A 17,677-nucleotide genomic window follows, 5' to 3' on the forward strand; every position below is an offset into this window, starting at 1 on the left:
TATACATTTTCTTTAACCATTCATCTGTTGATGGACATGTGGGTTGTTTTCATATGTTGGCTATTACAAAGAGTGCTGTAATCAATATGGGAGTGAAGATATCTCTTTGAGATCCTGATTTCATTTCTTTTGAATATATACCCAGAAGTGAGATTGCTGGATCCTATGGTAGTTTCATTTTTAATTTTATGAGAAATCTCCATACTGTTTTTCATAACTGCTGCACTGTTTTACGTTGCCATCAAGAATGTGTAAGGGTTACAATTTCGCTACAACACTTCTTATCTTTTTTAAAAATAATAAGCCATCCTAAGTGGTGTGAGGTAATATCTCATTGTGGTTTGTTTTGCATTTCCCTGATAATTAGTGATGATGGACACCTTTTCACATATTAATACCTACTGGCCCCTTGTATGTCTTCTTTGGACAGCTGTCTGTTCAAGTCCTTTATCCATTCTTGACATCAGTCTTGGCAATAATTTCTTGAAATGACACCAAAAGCACAGGCAACAAAACCAAAAATAGACAAGTGGGACTGTATCAAACTAAAAAGCTTCAATCAACAGAATGATAAGGCAATCTACAGAGTGGGAAAAAATATCTGTAAACCAGATATATAATCTGATAAAGGGTTAATTTCTAAAAAGTACAAGGAACTCATACAACTTAGTACAAGAAAAAACAACAAAAAAAAACCTGTGATTTTTTTTTTTTTTACTCTTTTTGGGGGGCTTAATATCATCAATGAAATTTTAAAAATTTTTATTGGAGTATAGTTGATTTACAATGTTATGTTATATTCTGCTACATAGCAAAGTGAATCAGTTATAATATACATATATCCACTCTTTTTTAGATTCTTTTCCCATATAGGTCATTACAGAGTATTGAGAAGAGTTCATTTTTTACTCTTTATTTTAAATTTTTTCAAAGTTACACAGAAGTGGAGATTAATATAATTTATTGCCCTTGAATAGCATCATTTCACTTCACAATTACCAATACTTTACTAATACTGATCATAGCTTTTTTGAACTTGGGAAATGATCTCAAATCCTTGAAACTAGAACAATAGTGGTTAATATAAGGCCTTGGTTATAGGTGTCCAGTGACCAAGAACATTCTGAACAGATATCTGCTTTCTCAATCAGATTATTTGTACAGCTGACAGGAGAGTGGTTGCTTGTTTCTATGTGATTATAAAGGGTTCAAACCTGACACTAATAAGTACTGCTCACTGCTTACTTCATTTGGGGAGAAAAGAAACCCAACTTCCCAGGACTATTTTATACACAGGAAAGACATACTGTTCTATATACTCAAGCAACAGCATCTCATTAGCAAACAATATATTCAACAAATTTCTTTAAAGAAGCTTCTTGTGGAATATCACAATGGAAAAGGCAGACTAAAGAAATTTATCCATGTGACATGGGTGTGCTCAAGACCAATGTAGTACTGGTACCTTCCTAGTAGGTCTAAGTGCCCCACATTGATTTATATCAATCAATTATGTCCATGTACTAAGATTATTTTAGAATCCACAAATGAAAAGAAGATAAAGAATATGCCTCTCTGTTTCCTTCAACGGCAATCAAAGTCAACCAGGCTATACCAGAAGAATTGGATTTATATATTAAAAAAAAAAAAACTTCCAAATAATACAGACTAATAGAAAGAGGTAACCCCTTTATGAAAAAATATGCCAATGAAATGTTAAATCTGTTAGAGAAGCTAACACATTGGCTGTTAAGTTTCATAGAAACATCATTACTCAATCAAAGACCAAGGTACGTCTCTGAAGCAATTCAACAAAACAGAATGCATAATGGTTCTAATATCAGTCATATAACATGTTGGTTTAATATGTAATCTGGCAAATAAAAATTAGCTAGCTCTACCGACTTGCCGTTTTAGTAAGATGAACCTAGTCTGGATTAGCATGCCTCCCTAGAGCACAGAAATAACCTTGTCAACAAAAATTTCTCTATGTCAAACATGACAGGAAATCTGTTGGGAAGATAAGTTGTATCCCCAAATCTCAGAAACTGCACTAGTTGTTCTTCAAGGAGAACAATGTTGTTTTGGGCACAGAAGAAAAAGGGCCGTGAAAAATGCATATCCGAAAGCAACGCTTCTTGAGAACTTTCTGTGATGACAGAAGTGTTCATAATTTGCACTGTCTCATATATTAGCATGTGGAATGTGGCCACTATGATTGAGGAACTGAATTTTAAGTTTTATTCAATTTTAATTAATATAAATTGAAAAATAGTCACATGTGGCTAGTGGCTACTGAATGGGACATTGCAACTCTAGGAATATTAAGCCAAGTCCCATAGTCACAAGTAATTCTTTATTTCAGCATGTAGGCACACTGAGTATGGAGCACTACAAAGCCAGTTATCAAGGTGAGTAAACTCTTTTAAGAACCAAATGGACCTTTTCAAATTTCATTAATGACTAAAAGATAATCTGGTCTCCTTTCCCAAGAAGCTATTCAAAACTCACTATTAGGAAAAAATGTAAGAACACAAGTTAAGGCACAATTATTCTGGCATAAAACATGATCTGGTCTATGGGAATTCCCTGATGGCCCAATGGTTAGGACTCTGTGCTTTCACTGCCGAGGACCTTGGTTCCATCCCTGGTCTGGGAACTAAGATTCCACAAGCTTTGAGGTGTGGCCAAAAAAAAAAAAAGAGCTATTCTAAAGCTGATTTTTTTCTTGAGAGAAAAAAATGTGTTTTCAAAGGAAAATGACTAAATCAGAATCTAGGAGAAGTTTAAAGTTCTATGACCTAGGGGCAATTTTTGTCATAAATATCAAGAAAAAGAAAGAGTATGATGACTTCAGTGCTAATAATGCACGATGATTCAGATTCCTTTTACAGGCACCAGTGTAGCTAGAAGTTAGTAAAGAGATCTGGGTTCAAATTCTGACTCTGTTGGTTATTATCCTTAGTTATGTAAGTTTAGATAAACCAAGCTATTGGTTTTTCATTTTTAGAGTAAGATGTACAGTGTGGGGAAAATAGTCACTAATAAATAACATCTTTGGTGACAAAGGTAGTCAAAAGGTACAAACCTCCAGTTATATGATAAATAGGTACTAAGGATATAATTAATGTACAGTGTGATTAATATAATCAACACTGCTGTATGTTATACATGAAAGTTGTTAAGAGACAAAATCCTAAGAGATCTCATCACAAGGAAAAATTATTTTTTTTTCTTTTGTATGTATATAAGATGATAGATTTTTTTTTTAAGATGATAGATTTTAACTAAACTTACTGTGGCAATCATTTCATGATGTAAGTCAAATCACTATGCTGTATGTCTTAAATTCATACAGTATTGTATGTCAATTACATCTCAATAAAACTGGAAGAGGAAAAATAAAGTGGGGATAATAATAGGCTATATGCCTATTATGTGAAAGTTAAATAAAATAAAACATGTGAAGACTTCAGCACAACACCTGCATATAGAAGATACTCAGAAAATGGTTCTGGTAACTGTTTTTGTTTTACTGCTGTTAATATAAACAAAATAAAGATTTTTTATTTTGCTCAATGGACATGAACTTGGGCAAGCTTTGGGAGATGGTGAAGGACAGGGAGGCCTGGTGCACTGCAGTCCATAGGGTCGGACACGACTGGGCGACTGAACAACAACAAAGCTACAACAGGTCTTTTCAGGAAATTTAGAAATACGCATTAGTGACACATCTTCCAAAGAAAAGCTCGTCCTAATCACTTCCCTTTGGGAAGTTGAGGAATACTCTCTGAGGTTCTGAAGGTGAGTAGGGAAAAACCCTGAGGAAGTTAAGAGAGGTGACCAAAAATTCTCTTTATCAAAAAAAAAAAGTTAAAATTTTTCTACATAAAGATGTAGTTTATATGAACTGATGTAAAAAACAATCTTTCTAAAAGGTGAGAACGCTAATTAGAATTCTCCACTTCCATATCAGAACATTAACCCTAACTTACCCTGTTTTCAAAGTACATGGTTCCTCAAATAATTTTTTTTTTCACTTAAACTATAGTAGATTGAGACTAGGGCTCTGAGCAAGTCCTTCTAATCCAGAGAGTTCCAGATCACATCTTCTACCTTCTCATTCTTTTTATTAAAAAAATTTTTTTTAATTTATTTTTTATTCAGACAGTTTCAACATTCAAAGACCTCAGCAGATTATTACTCGAACTTTGTTGTTGCTGCTGTCCAGCTCTCAGGAAATGTTTATCTGAGAAAGTGATTTTTAAGAACCATCTAAGGAAAAACGTTCTTATGAATATTACTAAAATCTGTTCTTGCAGCAAAGGAGATAGACAGTTCATCAGAAAGCTACATGCTACCCAAATATCATCAGCACAGAACTCCCTAGCAGAGTCACTATCATCAAGTCACATTCTATGTTATGGTTTTCCTTTTATTATAGGGAACAGCCATATTGCTTTTACAGGGTCCACTGTCTTGCATGATGTCTCACACGTAACAAATTCACAAGAGGAGTTTGTTTTTAGAACTCAGTATCAGGGAAACCCTTTTCTGTTCTTGAAGAATTATTAGCATTCCCTTTTAGATGGCAACAATGTAATCCACTGAATTGCCTTTTTTTTTTTTTTGTCCCTGCAGGGAAGCCCAGAGCCAACTTTATGCTCAAATCAATCAATCTATATCTCTATATAATTTATTTTAGTTTTTTGTGGTTATCATTTTTGCTTTATCTTCCTTGTTTTAGGTTTGATTTTCCCTTTGTTAACCTTGTTATGTAGATATATGTCATAAGCACATCCTTTTAGAACAAGTAGACTACAAATAGAAACTTATAGTAATACACCTATTAACTTTTAAAAAGATTAAAGTCTCATGATGGTAAATTCCACAATCATTTTTATGATAGAAAAAAAATCCTAAAGGTTCATATAATTACAGCAAATTTTGAAGAATATTGTGAGTTAAGTGGATTTGAAGTCTAGGATTTTTATCAAAGGATAATAAAACATCTAGACAACTGGAAAAAAGCAATTGTTTAGAGATTTTTATGCTATTTAGAATAAAGTTTAATAGCTTAATGAAGTTTTAATGTATTATCTGTGTCAAAAGTATGATCACAAACAAAGGATATAATTTTCTGACCAATAATGAAAATGCATTAAAGCAAATCAAAAGCAAATGGATTTCTCAATAAATAAAACATTTAACATCCCTGAAATACACCACTCCATAAAACACAAAATCTGGCAAGTTACCATAAACCAAACCTTTGTGGGACTAAAAATAATATTTTGAGTTTATAAAGGCACTTTACATATTGAAAGGGTAAAAAACCAAACAAACAAAAAATAACTTTATATTTTACCCATCCACATAGAGTTTGTACTCTTTCTGAGAGGTCATGTAAAAAAACAACCATTTAACTTTTATACTTCTAATCCTGTTTTCATTTCCCTGCTTCTTTAGTGGAAGTTGGCATTTCCACTTTAGCTTTACAAAGCATGTAGCATAACTGATGATCAAAACATAGAAATAGTGAACAACTGCCCCCTTTTAAAGTCTGCCCCTACATCCTCCCCGTTTGAGGAAACTGTCTCTCCCCCACTCTCAGTCCAAGAGGTTCGGGCAAAGCCAACCCCGCCTGAAGTTAGGACTCCAAGAGGGAACACGTGACACAAAGCAGGGCGAGTCACCTACTTGGTTATAATATTAGTGAAAAGACAGGCACATGACCCAAGTCCACTGGGACCCATGACCCAGTGAGAATCAACCATGTCATCCCCAGGATGTTGGCTACAACTATTGTTTAATTGGGATATGAGCTCCTAAGTATAATGTGAGTAGAGAGGTTTGGATATCTAATTCCTAAAAATAATAATTGGGTACAAATCTGGCCCTAGACATTCTTTGTAAACAATCTTTTCCTTCACTTTAAAATTTACAAAATATCTTTAGATTTTAGTCTCACTTTATATGTGAAAAAATTAAGGTTCAAGAAGATTGGCTCATCAATCCAGCTTTGTCTAAACTCTGTAACCTAGTGACTTATACTTTTTAAATTCTATCCATTACCTCTTTCCTCTCTCCTATTAAAGACCTGTCTGTGGTCACTCAATGACTAAAACTTAAAGTGAATTTAAAAAGTGACAATGCAAAGATGAAAAGGCCAGTTTGTGGTATTAAGTTGCTTTGGTAAGATGAATAACAACACAAATGGTGAAAGTGCTGAGGTAGGCAGGAATGCTTTACTTGAGGCTGGAGAACAATACCAGAAGGAAGCTAACTGACTTTTGTGGGTGGGAATATTCTTCCATGCGTGGGACTTTCCTACATAAGGCAAAATGTTTAGCAACCCCTCCTCGCCCCACCCCCCATGCCTGTAACAGACCCAGTCTTTGCCATAGCTAAAAAAAGTCCCTGGGGTTGATTGTCTCTGTAGGCTCTATGAGACTGGGCCTCACCCAATTTGAGAACTACTAGTTAGGCTATTGGAGAAGGAAATGGCAACCCACTCCAGTATTCTTGTCTAGAAAATCCTGTGGACAGAGGAGCCTGGTGGACTGCTGTCCATGGGGTCGCACAGAGTCAGACACGACTGAAATGACTTAGCATGCATGCATGTGTTGGAGAAGGAAATGGCAACCCACTGGAATATTCTTGCCTGGAGAATCCCAGGGACAGAGGAGCCTGGTGGGCTGCCATCTATGGGGTTGCATAGAGTTGGACAAGACTGAAGCAACTTAGCAGCAGCTGCAGCAGTTAGGCTATAGCGTGGTACTCTCTGTTGCCCTCTGTTGACATAGAAAGGTAAGATCAAGCCCTTAGCTGAAAAAACAAAACAAAAAAACATGTCTTGTCCCTTGGAGAAAAATGTTCAAAGAACAGCCTGGTGTTGAGGCTCACTGAAAGCTCTGAAATGTGGGTGAGGCCGAGTAAGAGCTCAGAGCCACACTTCCTGGTGCAGACCACAGCCAGTATTTGCCATTTGCTTGTCTTTGGCAAGTTGGCGTGTTTGTAAAGGGAATACAGGCTTGTCTTATACAAACAAACCCTGTCCTTATGATGCAGTTTGCCCAGGGCTTGAACTAAACCTTCCTCACTTACTGATAGAATGATCATTTTGAGTTGGGTGGTTACAGTCAGTTATAAAAAGAGGTAAACCTGAAGGGGGAAGATTTGGGAAAACTGGATATAAGGTCAATTCTTCCAAGGCAGTTCTTACCAAATGTAAAATTGGTAAGGCACATACCAGCACTTTTCCTTCCCATACTGGATTACAGTATACAACTGCAGCAGAAAAAAAAAAAAAAAGGAAGTCAGAGTGGAGAAGATGTTAACACAGAGTCAGTAAAAGTGTGGCTTGCTTTTAAAATCAGTTTTATACATCTATCCATATAGAAGCTTACTCTGTGTAAACCCACACTCAAAACTGCAGTGAGCTCTTTATTATTAACATCAAATGAACGGGCTTCCCTGGTGGCTCAGATGGTAAAGAATCTGCCTGCAAGGTGGGAGACCTGGGTTCAATCCCTGGGTTTGGAAAATCCCCTGGAGGAGGGCAACCCACTCCAGTATTCTTGCCTGGAGAATCCCCATGGACAGAGGAGCCTGGCGGGCTAGAGTCCATGGGGTCGCAAAGAGTTGGACATCACTGAGCAACTAAGAACACCAATGAAGAGAACAGAGATGACAGAACCTCAAAATATTTGAGAGAAAGATCTGTTTTTAAGTATTTCATAAATATAATCATATGTGATATCCAAGGAATACACTTAAAACCAAATGTTGAAGCCACTCTGTAAAGCTCTTGGTTTTCCATTTCACATAATCACACTACCTGAAAAAGACAGTAATTGCTACTAGCAGCAACCTGCCCCCAATCAATCAATTTATCTATAACATATATTTAAAAATTTTACTACTTTTTAAGTCCTGATATAGTCTCCTGAACTAGGTTGATAATTGAAGTTTTACATGTAACATTCGCTACACAAGCAATAAGTAGATGGAGCAGCGTAATGGAAGGGAAGATTATTGGACCTAGTGTTTACTTAAAAGCTCTGAAAAATCAATATACAAATAAAATATACATATTTTTATTGAATGTCATCTATGTTCAAAATACCTTACATGTGCTGTGAGGTACACATATAGGGATAAATCACAGATCCTGATCTCAGTCTATTTCATTAGAAAAGACAGGAAAACAATAAACAGTAAAATAAGATTATCAGAATGGTTTAAAACTGTAACAGAAGGCACAGTGCTAGAGACTGTCCCCTAAAATATCATCTCCTCTCTTTCTTGTTAGTTATAGAACCCTTATGTCCAACCCCACTCCTAAAATTGTAGATGAATACAAGCCACGCTGCTAAAGACTTCTCTGTTCTCCTGGTTGTAGATGTGAGCACATGACTGAGTTCTAGCTAGTGGGGTTTGAGTGGAAGTATGTTTTTAACTTGCAGGTCTTACCTGCTTGTGCTGGACTTTCTTAAGTCCCATGCTGAGTCAGCTTCTACTATGCAGATGATGGTCCAGGCAATGGCAGAGCAAGGAAGCAGAAGTAGCCTTGGGGTTTGATTTTTTGATGAATCAGAACCATCCATCTGTTCTGGGGTACCTGCCTACTTTAGGACTGTTAATGAAGACAGAAATAACATTCCATCTTTTGGAACCACCAAAAATTTTGAGACTCTCTGTTACTGCTACTTAGTCTGTATTCCTACTAATACGGTTAGCAGGTGGTGTGTGGTTATTTCCTGAATGAGATAAATAAGCAGTTACTGCTCTAGACATTTTAAGAAGAATACTGACTCAGAGAATCAAGGATCTGAGACAAACCTTACAACTCAAATCTACTCTGTCCTCTTCTTTGTTACATATGAAAAGACTGAGGTTCAAAGATTTGTCCATAGTCTTGGAATTTATGGCATTGAGTCAGGAGTTGATCTTAGATTTCCTGAATGTTCTCTGTATTTTTTTGGTGGGATAAGAGTGACCACTAATGCTACCTCTTTTTCTTGGACAGTCAGTTACAGTTCACTCGGTATTCCTGGAACAGGATACTGTTCTTAGTTCTAAAAAAAAAAGCCAATAAAAATGTAAAAAAATCACATTTATTTATTTATTTATTGTCTCAAAGGTATCTGCAATCTAACAGAAAAGAAAATACTAGCTTACCTCTACGATACTACTAAAACCTGGACAAACAAGAATCAGTTTCTCTCCTGATAACTAGAGCTTTGGAAATACAGAAAATATGATTCAAGAATTTCTGAATCAATTCTTAAGAACTCTGTTGGACCCTAATTAAACATGCAAGGGGCTTGAAATATATTTTTAATTCTCATGAAATTCTTCTTTTTCCTTAGCCTGCAAAATTTTAATGCTTTAATCTTTTTAAAAACCACCTCTAAAGCCTAGAGATCTCTTCTGTGTTGGCTAGCTAACAACAGCTGTACTTCACCAGAAACCTTTTCTAAGCTGTACTCGTGCTAAGGAGGAAGCGTTAATGACCAGAGCAGCAAGTGGACCTTTTCTCCCCTCAACTCACAGCCACTAGGTTTATCTTACAGCCACCCCTCTTGTCCTAGGGGACAGAATATCCACCTGTCATTGTAGTTTGGAAACTAAAGCTGGTGTGTCCCCAGATCCTCTGTAGTGGTGTTGCTTGCCCCTCTCGTGAATGGGCTATGCGTGTGTGCTAAGTCACTCAAGTCATGTTCAACTCTGTGCAACCCCTGACTCAGTAGCCTCGCCAGGCTCCTCTGTCCATGAGATTCTCCAGGGCGTTGCCATGCCCTCCTCAGGGGATCTTCCTGACCCAGGGACTGAACCCACATCTCTATGTCTCCTGCATTGGCAGGAGGGTTCTTTACCACTAGTGCCACCTGGGAAACCCGAATGGACTACAGATGATGCTAAACCAACTTGGGGGGAACTGTTATGATCTAAAGAAAATTATTACGAATACTCTTGAGACATGTATGGACCCTGAATTTTAAAATTAGCACAATGAAGCTCTAAGACCACTCAAAATGGAAGCAGTGGCCTAAAAAGGCCACATATTCTTAGCACGTACTTTTAGTCTGTTTAATTACTCAAGGCTCTGTATTAAAGGGTCATCGTTGAAAAGGCCACTCCTCTAGAAAAGAGACTGGTTGTCTTGAGTGGCTTTCACTCTAAATATAAAAAGAGGAGGTGGTGGGGAATAAGATTCCCCAAAATAATAAAACATGCTAAGTAAACCCTGAAACACTGAAAAATAAAATGCAATTTCCCCAAAAGAGTATTTGTTGGAGCTTACTTCCAAAATGGGCTATGAAATACTCACCAATTTCAAACTAAATTTACATTTCTGAAGTAGCCTCTATCATAAAGCTCTTCATATTTAGGGTGAGTTCATTTATATTGTCCCCTATGAATGCCTGATTACATTTTGAACCAAATGAAAGAATGCTTTCTGTTGCTGCCACCTACTGCAAACTTGAAGAATGTTTGAAAAACTTAAAAGAGAAAATCCAATACAATAATATTACTGAGGAAAAACTTACAAGTCAGACAAGTAGACTGAGATCAATGTCATTATGCTTTACTTTATTAAACGACCAATTATTCCAAAACCTTGAATGATGATCCTAATACTGCATAAAGAAAGTCAATAATTACACAGAACCGTATTAAGTGGCTTTGTTAAGCTATGCTTGAAAGACATACACACAAACACATATCTGTATATATACCTATGTATACATGTATGCCATACATATGTATGTCATTTTTCCCTAGTCTATCTTACATGGAAAAATCAGGGATTTCTCTGGTGGTCCAGTGGCTAAGAATTTGCCTTGCAAAGCAAGGATGTGGGGTCAATTCTTGGTCAGGGAAATAACAACCCACAAGCCACAGAACAACTGAGCCTGTGCACCACAACTAGAGAGTCCGCCGGACGCAATGAAGATCCCGTGTGTAGCAATTAAGACACAAGGCCACCAAATAAATAAATTAAAAAAGAAAAACCAGTTTGTCCTTTGTGTTAAAGGAAAGCTACCATTCATAGCTACCAGAAAACACAAAATATACTATTACTAATTTGAACAACCGTGAGTTCAAAAAATAATAAAGTAGATAAACATACAAATAAGATGAAGGGAAGAAGAAAAAGTCCATGAACAGACAAGTTACAAAAAAACATATACAATGGATAGTAAGGGAAAAGTGTGACTTCAGTATCAAAAAATGAAAATTAAATCAAAATGAAATACCGGTTTCTCCTTGCAAAGTGCCTTGGAAAAGATATGGGAAAACAGATACTCTTACACACTGCTGATGGTTAAATACTTCTTACAACCTTTTTGAAGTACAGTTACTTGATAGCAGGTATCAGTGGGCTTAAATGTAAATATTCTTTGATCTAAAATTAAACTTCAAGGAATTATTCTAAACAAATAATCAAGAATTTGCAAAAAGGGCCTAGCTACACAGATTTCATCATGTATTAATTTAAAATATAAATCATTGGGAAAATAAAATACCCGTAAAGGGAAGTTTTATTAAATGAGTGAAATTTAAAATATCTAAAAGCTTTACAAGTTATATATTAAAGTATTGATATATAAAAATAGATTAAAATATTCATAACAAAATATGGATAAGGAAGGTAACATGATAATTGGTACGATGGAATCTAACACACATATATGACTAGAAGAATAAATATAATGTTAACCATAGTTATTTGTATGCAGGGATAGCTATAATTTTATTTTCTTCTCTTTTAATCTAAATTTCTGAATTTTCTATGAAGTACAAGTATATTACTTTGGGAACAAAATTAAGTTTTAAGACTTGCTGATTTAATAAATACACTCTATTATTTTAACATTCAAGTTACTTGAACTTTAAAAAACTTTTTTTCCTCTCTAATTTTAAGGGAGATGTCAAACATCAAGGCACAGATGGCTTGGCAATGATTCTGTAATATATTCTGCTATAGAGGGTGGTATGTCTTTTCATTACCGTGAGGGATGCTCGTGGCTGGGAATACGCTTTGAGGAGGTAGGAGGGTTTACGACTGGAACTTTGACCACAAGGTAGGTAGGGATAACTGTGGTATCTACATATTTTGTTGTGCAAAAAAAAAATGCAAGTGAAGGTGGCAATAAAAGATTATGGGATGAGTAGAAAGGAAGTTGGGAGACCCTATCACAGGGAGCACTGTCAACTGAGAAGGACAATAGAGACAGGACAGTAAGTTACAGAAGAGGTTTGGGAAACTCAAACAGATATGGATTCAAGGCCACCAATCAGCAGTGTGGACCCAACTGAGGAGGCAAAACTATCAACACAGCAGCAGAAAACACAATTTGGGGAGTACTCTGGCTTGGCACAGTCAAAGGAAGTAGGGCCAGAGTTGACAAGGGGTGGAGGAGGTAAGCCTGGAAGGAAGTGATTATTGACATGGCTAATGCTGCTTCCAAGCTGGAAGGCACAAAGGCAAAGGGGTCAGGGATACATTTAGTTTGGTTAGTATGGTATCTCCTGTCCTGTATGCCACAGTAGAGTAGTATAATACATATTTAAAGAAAAAAATGTCATGAGACGCTGTGTAAGGAGAGGTATGAGACAACTAACGTAACTGAGCGCCTGCTACCTAACAGACTCTTGGCACAGATTAATGTATCACCTCAGTCTCTTCTTATTGGCTGCGCTTTCTCCTTTGCCTATAAACATGTTCATGTCGCTCCTTTTCAGAATTTCCCTCTGACTTATCTACTCACTTTCCTGTCCTCTACCACCAAACTTCTTGAAAGAACACTATATGCCAAGAGCTGGCAGAAACTAGGCACCTGTGATCCCTACCTGCTAATGTTTTTCCTTGGCTCAGAGTGAGACTTGCTTCTAACCAAGAGAACACCATAAAGGTGCTGGAATGTACTGATCACACGCACATAATGATGTGATGATATTATAGAAAACCATACTGCATGTCTTGCCGGAGTTTCTCCCTTTGTTAACTGAGAAGAAGCAAATGGCCATATTGGGTAACCCCACATGGCAAGGCAGTGTGGGTGCTCTCTGTTAGCTGAGGGACACCTCTAGACAACAGGCAATAACAACTCAAAAAAAAAAAAAAAAAAAACCCCACCAAAAACCCAAAACAAAAAGCTGAGGCTTTCATTTCTACAACCCCAAGATATTGAATGCTATCAACAGCCACACGAGTCCCCCAGGCAAGTTTCATATGAAAATCCAACCCTGGCCAACACCTTGATTAAAGCCTTGTAAGACCCTAAGTGGGAGGCCTAACTAGGCTACATTCATAGTCCTGACCCACTGAAATTGAGATACTAAATGGGTGTTGTTTTAAGCCACTAAAATAATATTGTGATGCATCAGTAGAAAACTTATATACCCACAGAACTCAACACCATCCTGACTAGAGACAACCTGGTTAATATTTAAGAAAAGCAACTAAAGCTCTTGAAGTGCAACCAATAAAGATTATGATGGCATACTCAAATACCCCTTTTCATATAAATAATAGTAACACGATAGAGCAAACATTCTGCCTAATAACTCAAATAAACATGCTTTACAAGCCTCACACTTTGTTAGTCACAGTCAAGTTCAGCAGCAGTAATCAATCACACATGGAGTAACAGACTGGTTCCAAATTGGGAAAGGAGTATGTCAAGGCTGTATATTGTCACCCTGCTTATTTAATTTATATGCACAGTACATCATGCGAAATGCCGGGCTGGATGAAGCACAAGCTGGAATCAAGACTGCCATGAGAAATATCAATAACCTCAGATACTCAGATGACACCACCCTTACGGCAGAAAGTGAAGAGGTACTAAAAAGCCTCTTGAAGAAAGTGAAAGAGTAGAGTGAAAAAGCTGGCTTAAAACTCAACATTCAGAAAACTAAGATCATGGCATCTGGTCCCATCACTTCATGGCAAATAGATGGGACACAATGTAAACAGTGAGAGACTTTATTTTGGGGGGCTTCAAAATCACTGCAAATGGTGACTGCAGCTATGAAATTAAAAGACGTTTGCTCATGGGAAGAAAAGTTATGACCAACCTAGACAGTATATTAAAAAGCAGAGACATTACTGGGCCGACAAAGGTCTATCTAGTTAAAGCTATGGTTTTTCCAGTGGTCATGTATGGATGTGAGAGTTGGACTATAAAGAAAGCTGAGCACTTAAGAATTGATGCTTTTGAACTGTGGTGTTGGAGAAGACTCTTGAGAGTCCCTTGGACTGCAAGGAGATCCAATCTGTCAATCCTAAAGGAAATCAGTCCTGAGTATTTATTGGAAGGACTGATGCTGAAGCTGAAACTCCAATACTTTGGTCACCTGATGCAAAGAACTGACTCACTGGAAAAGGCCCTGATGCTCGGAAAGATTGAAGGCAGGAGGAGAAGGGAACGACACAGGGTGGGATGGTTGGATGACATCACCGACTCGATGGATGTGAGTTTAAGCAAGCTCTGGGAGTTGGTGATGGACAGGGAAGCCTGGCATGCTGCAGTCCATGGGGTCATAAAGAGTCGGACATGACTGAGCGACTGAACTGAACTGAATCACTCATAGTGCTGTATTAGTTAGTAAGGAGAATTAGGAAAAATATAAAATAGAGTCCTTGTCTTCCAATATCTTTTGTTTCCTAAATCTCATCCATGTCATCTGGGGGTTTCTTTATATAAAGGTCTTATTTCCCAGTGTTTCTAAAACAGCAAAGCCAGAGGCGTAGATAAGACATGCAGAGCAGCTCACAGGCAGCATGGAAAACTGCAGAAGGGGAGCATGAGTGAACTGGTTATGTATTGCAGCATAACACATGGTCCCAAACCGAGCAGCTTAAAACAACAAACCTTTATTATCTCACTTAGTTTCAGAAGGTCAGGAATCTGGGAGCAGCTTAGGTGGGTGGTTCCAGCTCAGGGTTTCTCAGGAAGTTTCGGTTAAATTGTTGACTGGGATGCAGTCATCTGAAAGCTTGCCTGGGGCTTGAGGAACTTAAGTTGACCCTTGAACAGCACGGGTTTGAACTGTGTGGGTCTACTTACGTGTGGCTTTTTAAAAAACTACACGTGGCTTTAAAAAATATTACAGTAATACGCAATCTGAGGTTGGTTGGATCTCTAGGCGTGAAACTGTAGCTATAAGTACAGAGGGCTGCCTGTAAATTAAGTTACAGGTGAATTTTTGAACCACCCTCTCTCCCACATTGTTCGAGGGTCAACTGTACTTCCAAGAGTGTTTATAGATGTTTGTAAGAGGCCTCAGTTCCTTAACAACAGGAATTTGAGAGTTTCCGTGACAAGGCAGATGGCTTCCCCCAAAGCAAGTTATCAAGAGCAAGCAAAAAGCTGCAGTGCTTTTTATGACCTAGCTCAGGGATTAACAAACTTTCTGAAAGGGCTAAATAATAACTATTTTAGGCTTACATGCCATAGGGTTTGTAACTGCTTACCTCAGTTGTTTCAGTGCAAAGACAGGTACATACAATGTAAACAAATGGGGATACTTGTTCCAATACAACTTGATTCATAAAAATAGGTGGCCGGCCCACCTCTATAGTTTGCTAACCTTTGACTTGGTCTCCAAATCTGCAAGCCCTCATTTTCCCTTTATTCATTCATTAGAAGCAAGTCATCAGGATCCAACCTACATTCAGAGGGAGAGGAATTAGGCTCTATCTCTTAAAAGGAAGAATAAAAGAATTTCTGAACGTATCTTAAAACCAAAACAATGGGCTTAATGCACAGTAAGCAGAATATGGGTTAAATATTGCATTTGTTTCTTAGGTCTGCTGTAACAAATTATACATGTATCTCATGTGATTTCTTTAGAGTATTATGTTAACACTTTATCCTTGAAACTTTCAACTGGAAAAAGTTCTGGTAAAATTATTTTTTCCTTCACAGTTTCCCAAAGCAGCCATATAAACCACTTCGTTTTTCATGTTTGTTCCTATGGACCTTATTGTCTAATCATTTTCCAGATAAGTGATTATAAGGCAGCCTTTTTCAGTTTTTCAATTAGTAACTTTTTATGGTCTTTCTTTGATGGGTTCATTTCCTGGTTTATGATCCCCTAGTAGACATTTTAGGGTTAGAGTCAGACACGACTGAGTGACTTCACTTTCACTTTCCACTTTCATGCATTGGAAAAGGAAATGGCAACCCACTCCAGTGTTCTTGCCTGGAGAATCCCATGGACGGAGAAGCCTGGTGGGCTGCAGTCCATGGGGTCGCAGAGAGTCGGGCACGACTGAAGCGACTTAGCAGCAGCAGCAGACATTTTAGGGAACTTTAAAGAGGAAAACTTATAGTTTCCTAGACACTTGGCAGGCACTGTGGCCCCTACCCTATCTTATTAAATTATGAAAGTTTTTCAGGTCAATGGAAAGACAGTCTAGAGGTGGGGTTCAGTAGCTTTTAAAACTTCCATTTTGATTATAATAAAGGATCAGGCTGCTAGAAAGAGATCAAGTTTCTTTCAGCTCCCAGGTCCAGGTTAATAAGCAGTAGAGTTATATAAGCATCGTTCCACTTAACTCCCCATGATCCCTAGGTGCCTTCTGAGGTAAGGCTTACCTTTTTGTTTATACTGTTATTACACAGACTAAAAACTGGTTTTCAATTTCTAATGTGAAATTCTTCTGTCATCTATGATGTTATCCTATGTCCAAGCATTTGCCCAAGTATATATCTCCCTTGCCAGTTTTTTGATGAGGTGTGTCATAAAGTACTGCAAAGGGTGTGTTTACTTTGTGTTGTATTTATTGAGAAGCATAAAAAAGGTTGCTCTATACTTTGCAGGTGTTCCATCATTTCTTTGATGTCTGTGGAACAAGCTGTGCAAATTGTTGCTGCCAAGTTTGTATTGCAAATGTATTTTGAAATGAATTTTACCAGGATCCATCACACCATTTTACTATGGAAACACTGGTAAACATCTCACAACATGGCATTCAAGATTTAGTCCTTAAATTCTTGAGTAATGCTTGAAGTAGTATATTTTATTATCTCGTTATGATTATATTTGTTATTCTATGAGGAAGGCAGAGTGAGATATTATCACCTCACTTCCAGATGAGGAAGTTGAGACATGAACAGAGCTGATTAAATGAGATAGCACACAAGAAAAGTATCTGTGACAGTCTGGTATGTGTGTATACATGTGTATGTACATATACATGAATGTACACGCACAAATACATATTTTATGTGTATATTTTTTTTTCCTGCAAAATGAGGGTCAGGGCAATAATTTCTTTCTTTACAAGAATATATTTATTTACTACCAAAAACAATTTAATGTCATATCTAAAATTAAAGCTTCTTAACATCTAGTCACAGCTTCCATGGTGGCTCAGATGGTAAAGAATCCACCTGCAAAGCAGGAGGCCCATGTTTGATCCCTGCATTGGGAAGATTCCCTGGAAAAGGAAATGGCAACTCACTTCAGTATTCTTGCCTGGGAAATCCCATGGACAGAGGAGCCTGGTGGGCTGCATGCAGTCCATGGGGGTCTCAAAGAGTCAGAAATGACTGAACAACTAACACTTCAACATCTAGTCATATACAGTCCTTCTACAGACAGAGCTCTGTTCTGATGTCATAGATAACATTTCCATATCTGGCTATGAGTT

At 37.4% G+C, this 17,677-nt stretch overlaps 1 protein-coding gene across 3 annotated transcripts in view; it reads right to left on the minus strand.

Moving 5' to 3' along the window:
* The window catches only part of MAP3K13 (mitogen-activated protein kinase kinase kinase 13), a 158,871-nt gene that overhangs the window by 99,856 nt on the left and 41,338 nt on the right, over window positions 1-17,677 (minus strand). The window contains exon 3 of one of the 3 annotated variants that reach the window (XM_055568836.1): window positions 15,610-15,687. The exons of the other annotated variants lie outside the window; for them this stretch is intronic. The gene's annotated coding sequence lies outside the window, so the exon portion shown is untranslated. The remainder of the gene's footprint in view (window positions 1-15,609; window positions 15,688-17,677) is intronic. 3 annotated transcript variants of the gene reach the window in all.

The sequence above is a fragment of the Bubalus kerabau genome, chromosome 2 (genome assembly GCF_029407905.1).
Source record: "Bubalus kerabau isolate K-KA32 ecotype Philippines breed swamp buffalo chromosome 2, PCC_UOA_SB_1v2, whole genome shotgun sequence".
NCBI classification, from domain to species: domain Eukaryota; kingdom Metazoa; phylum Chordata; class Mammalia; order Artiodactyla; family Bovidae; genus Bubalus; species Bubalus kerabau.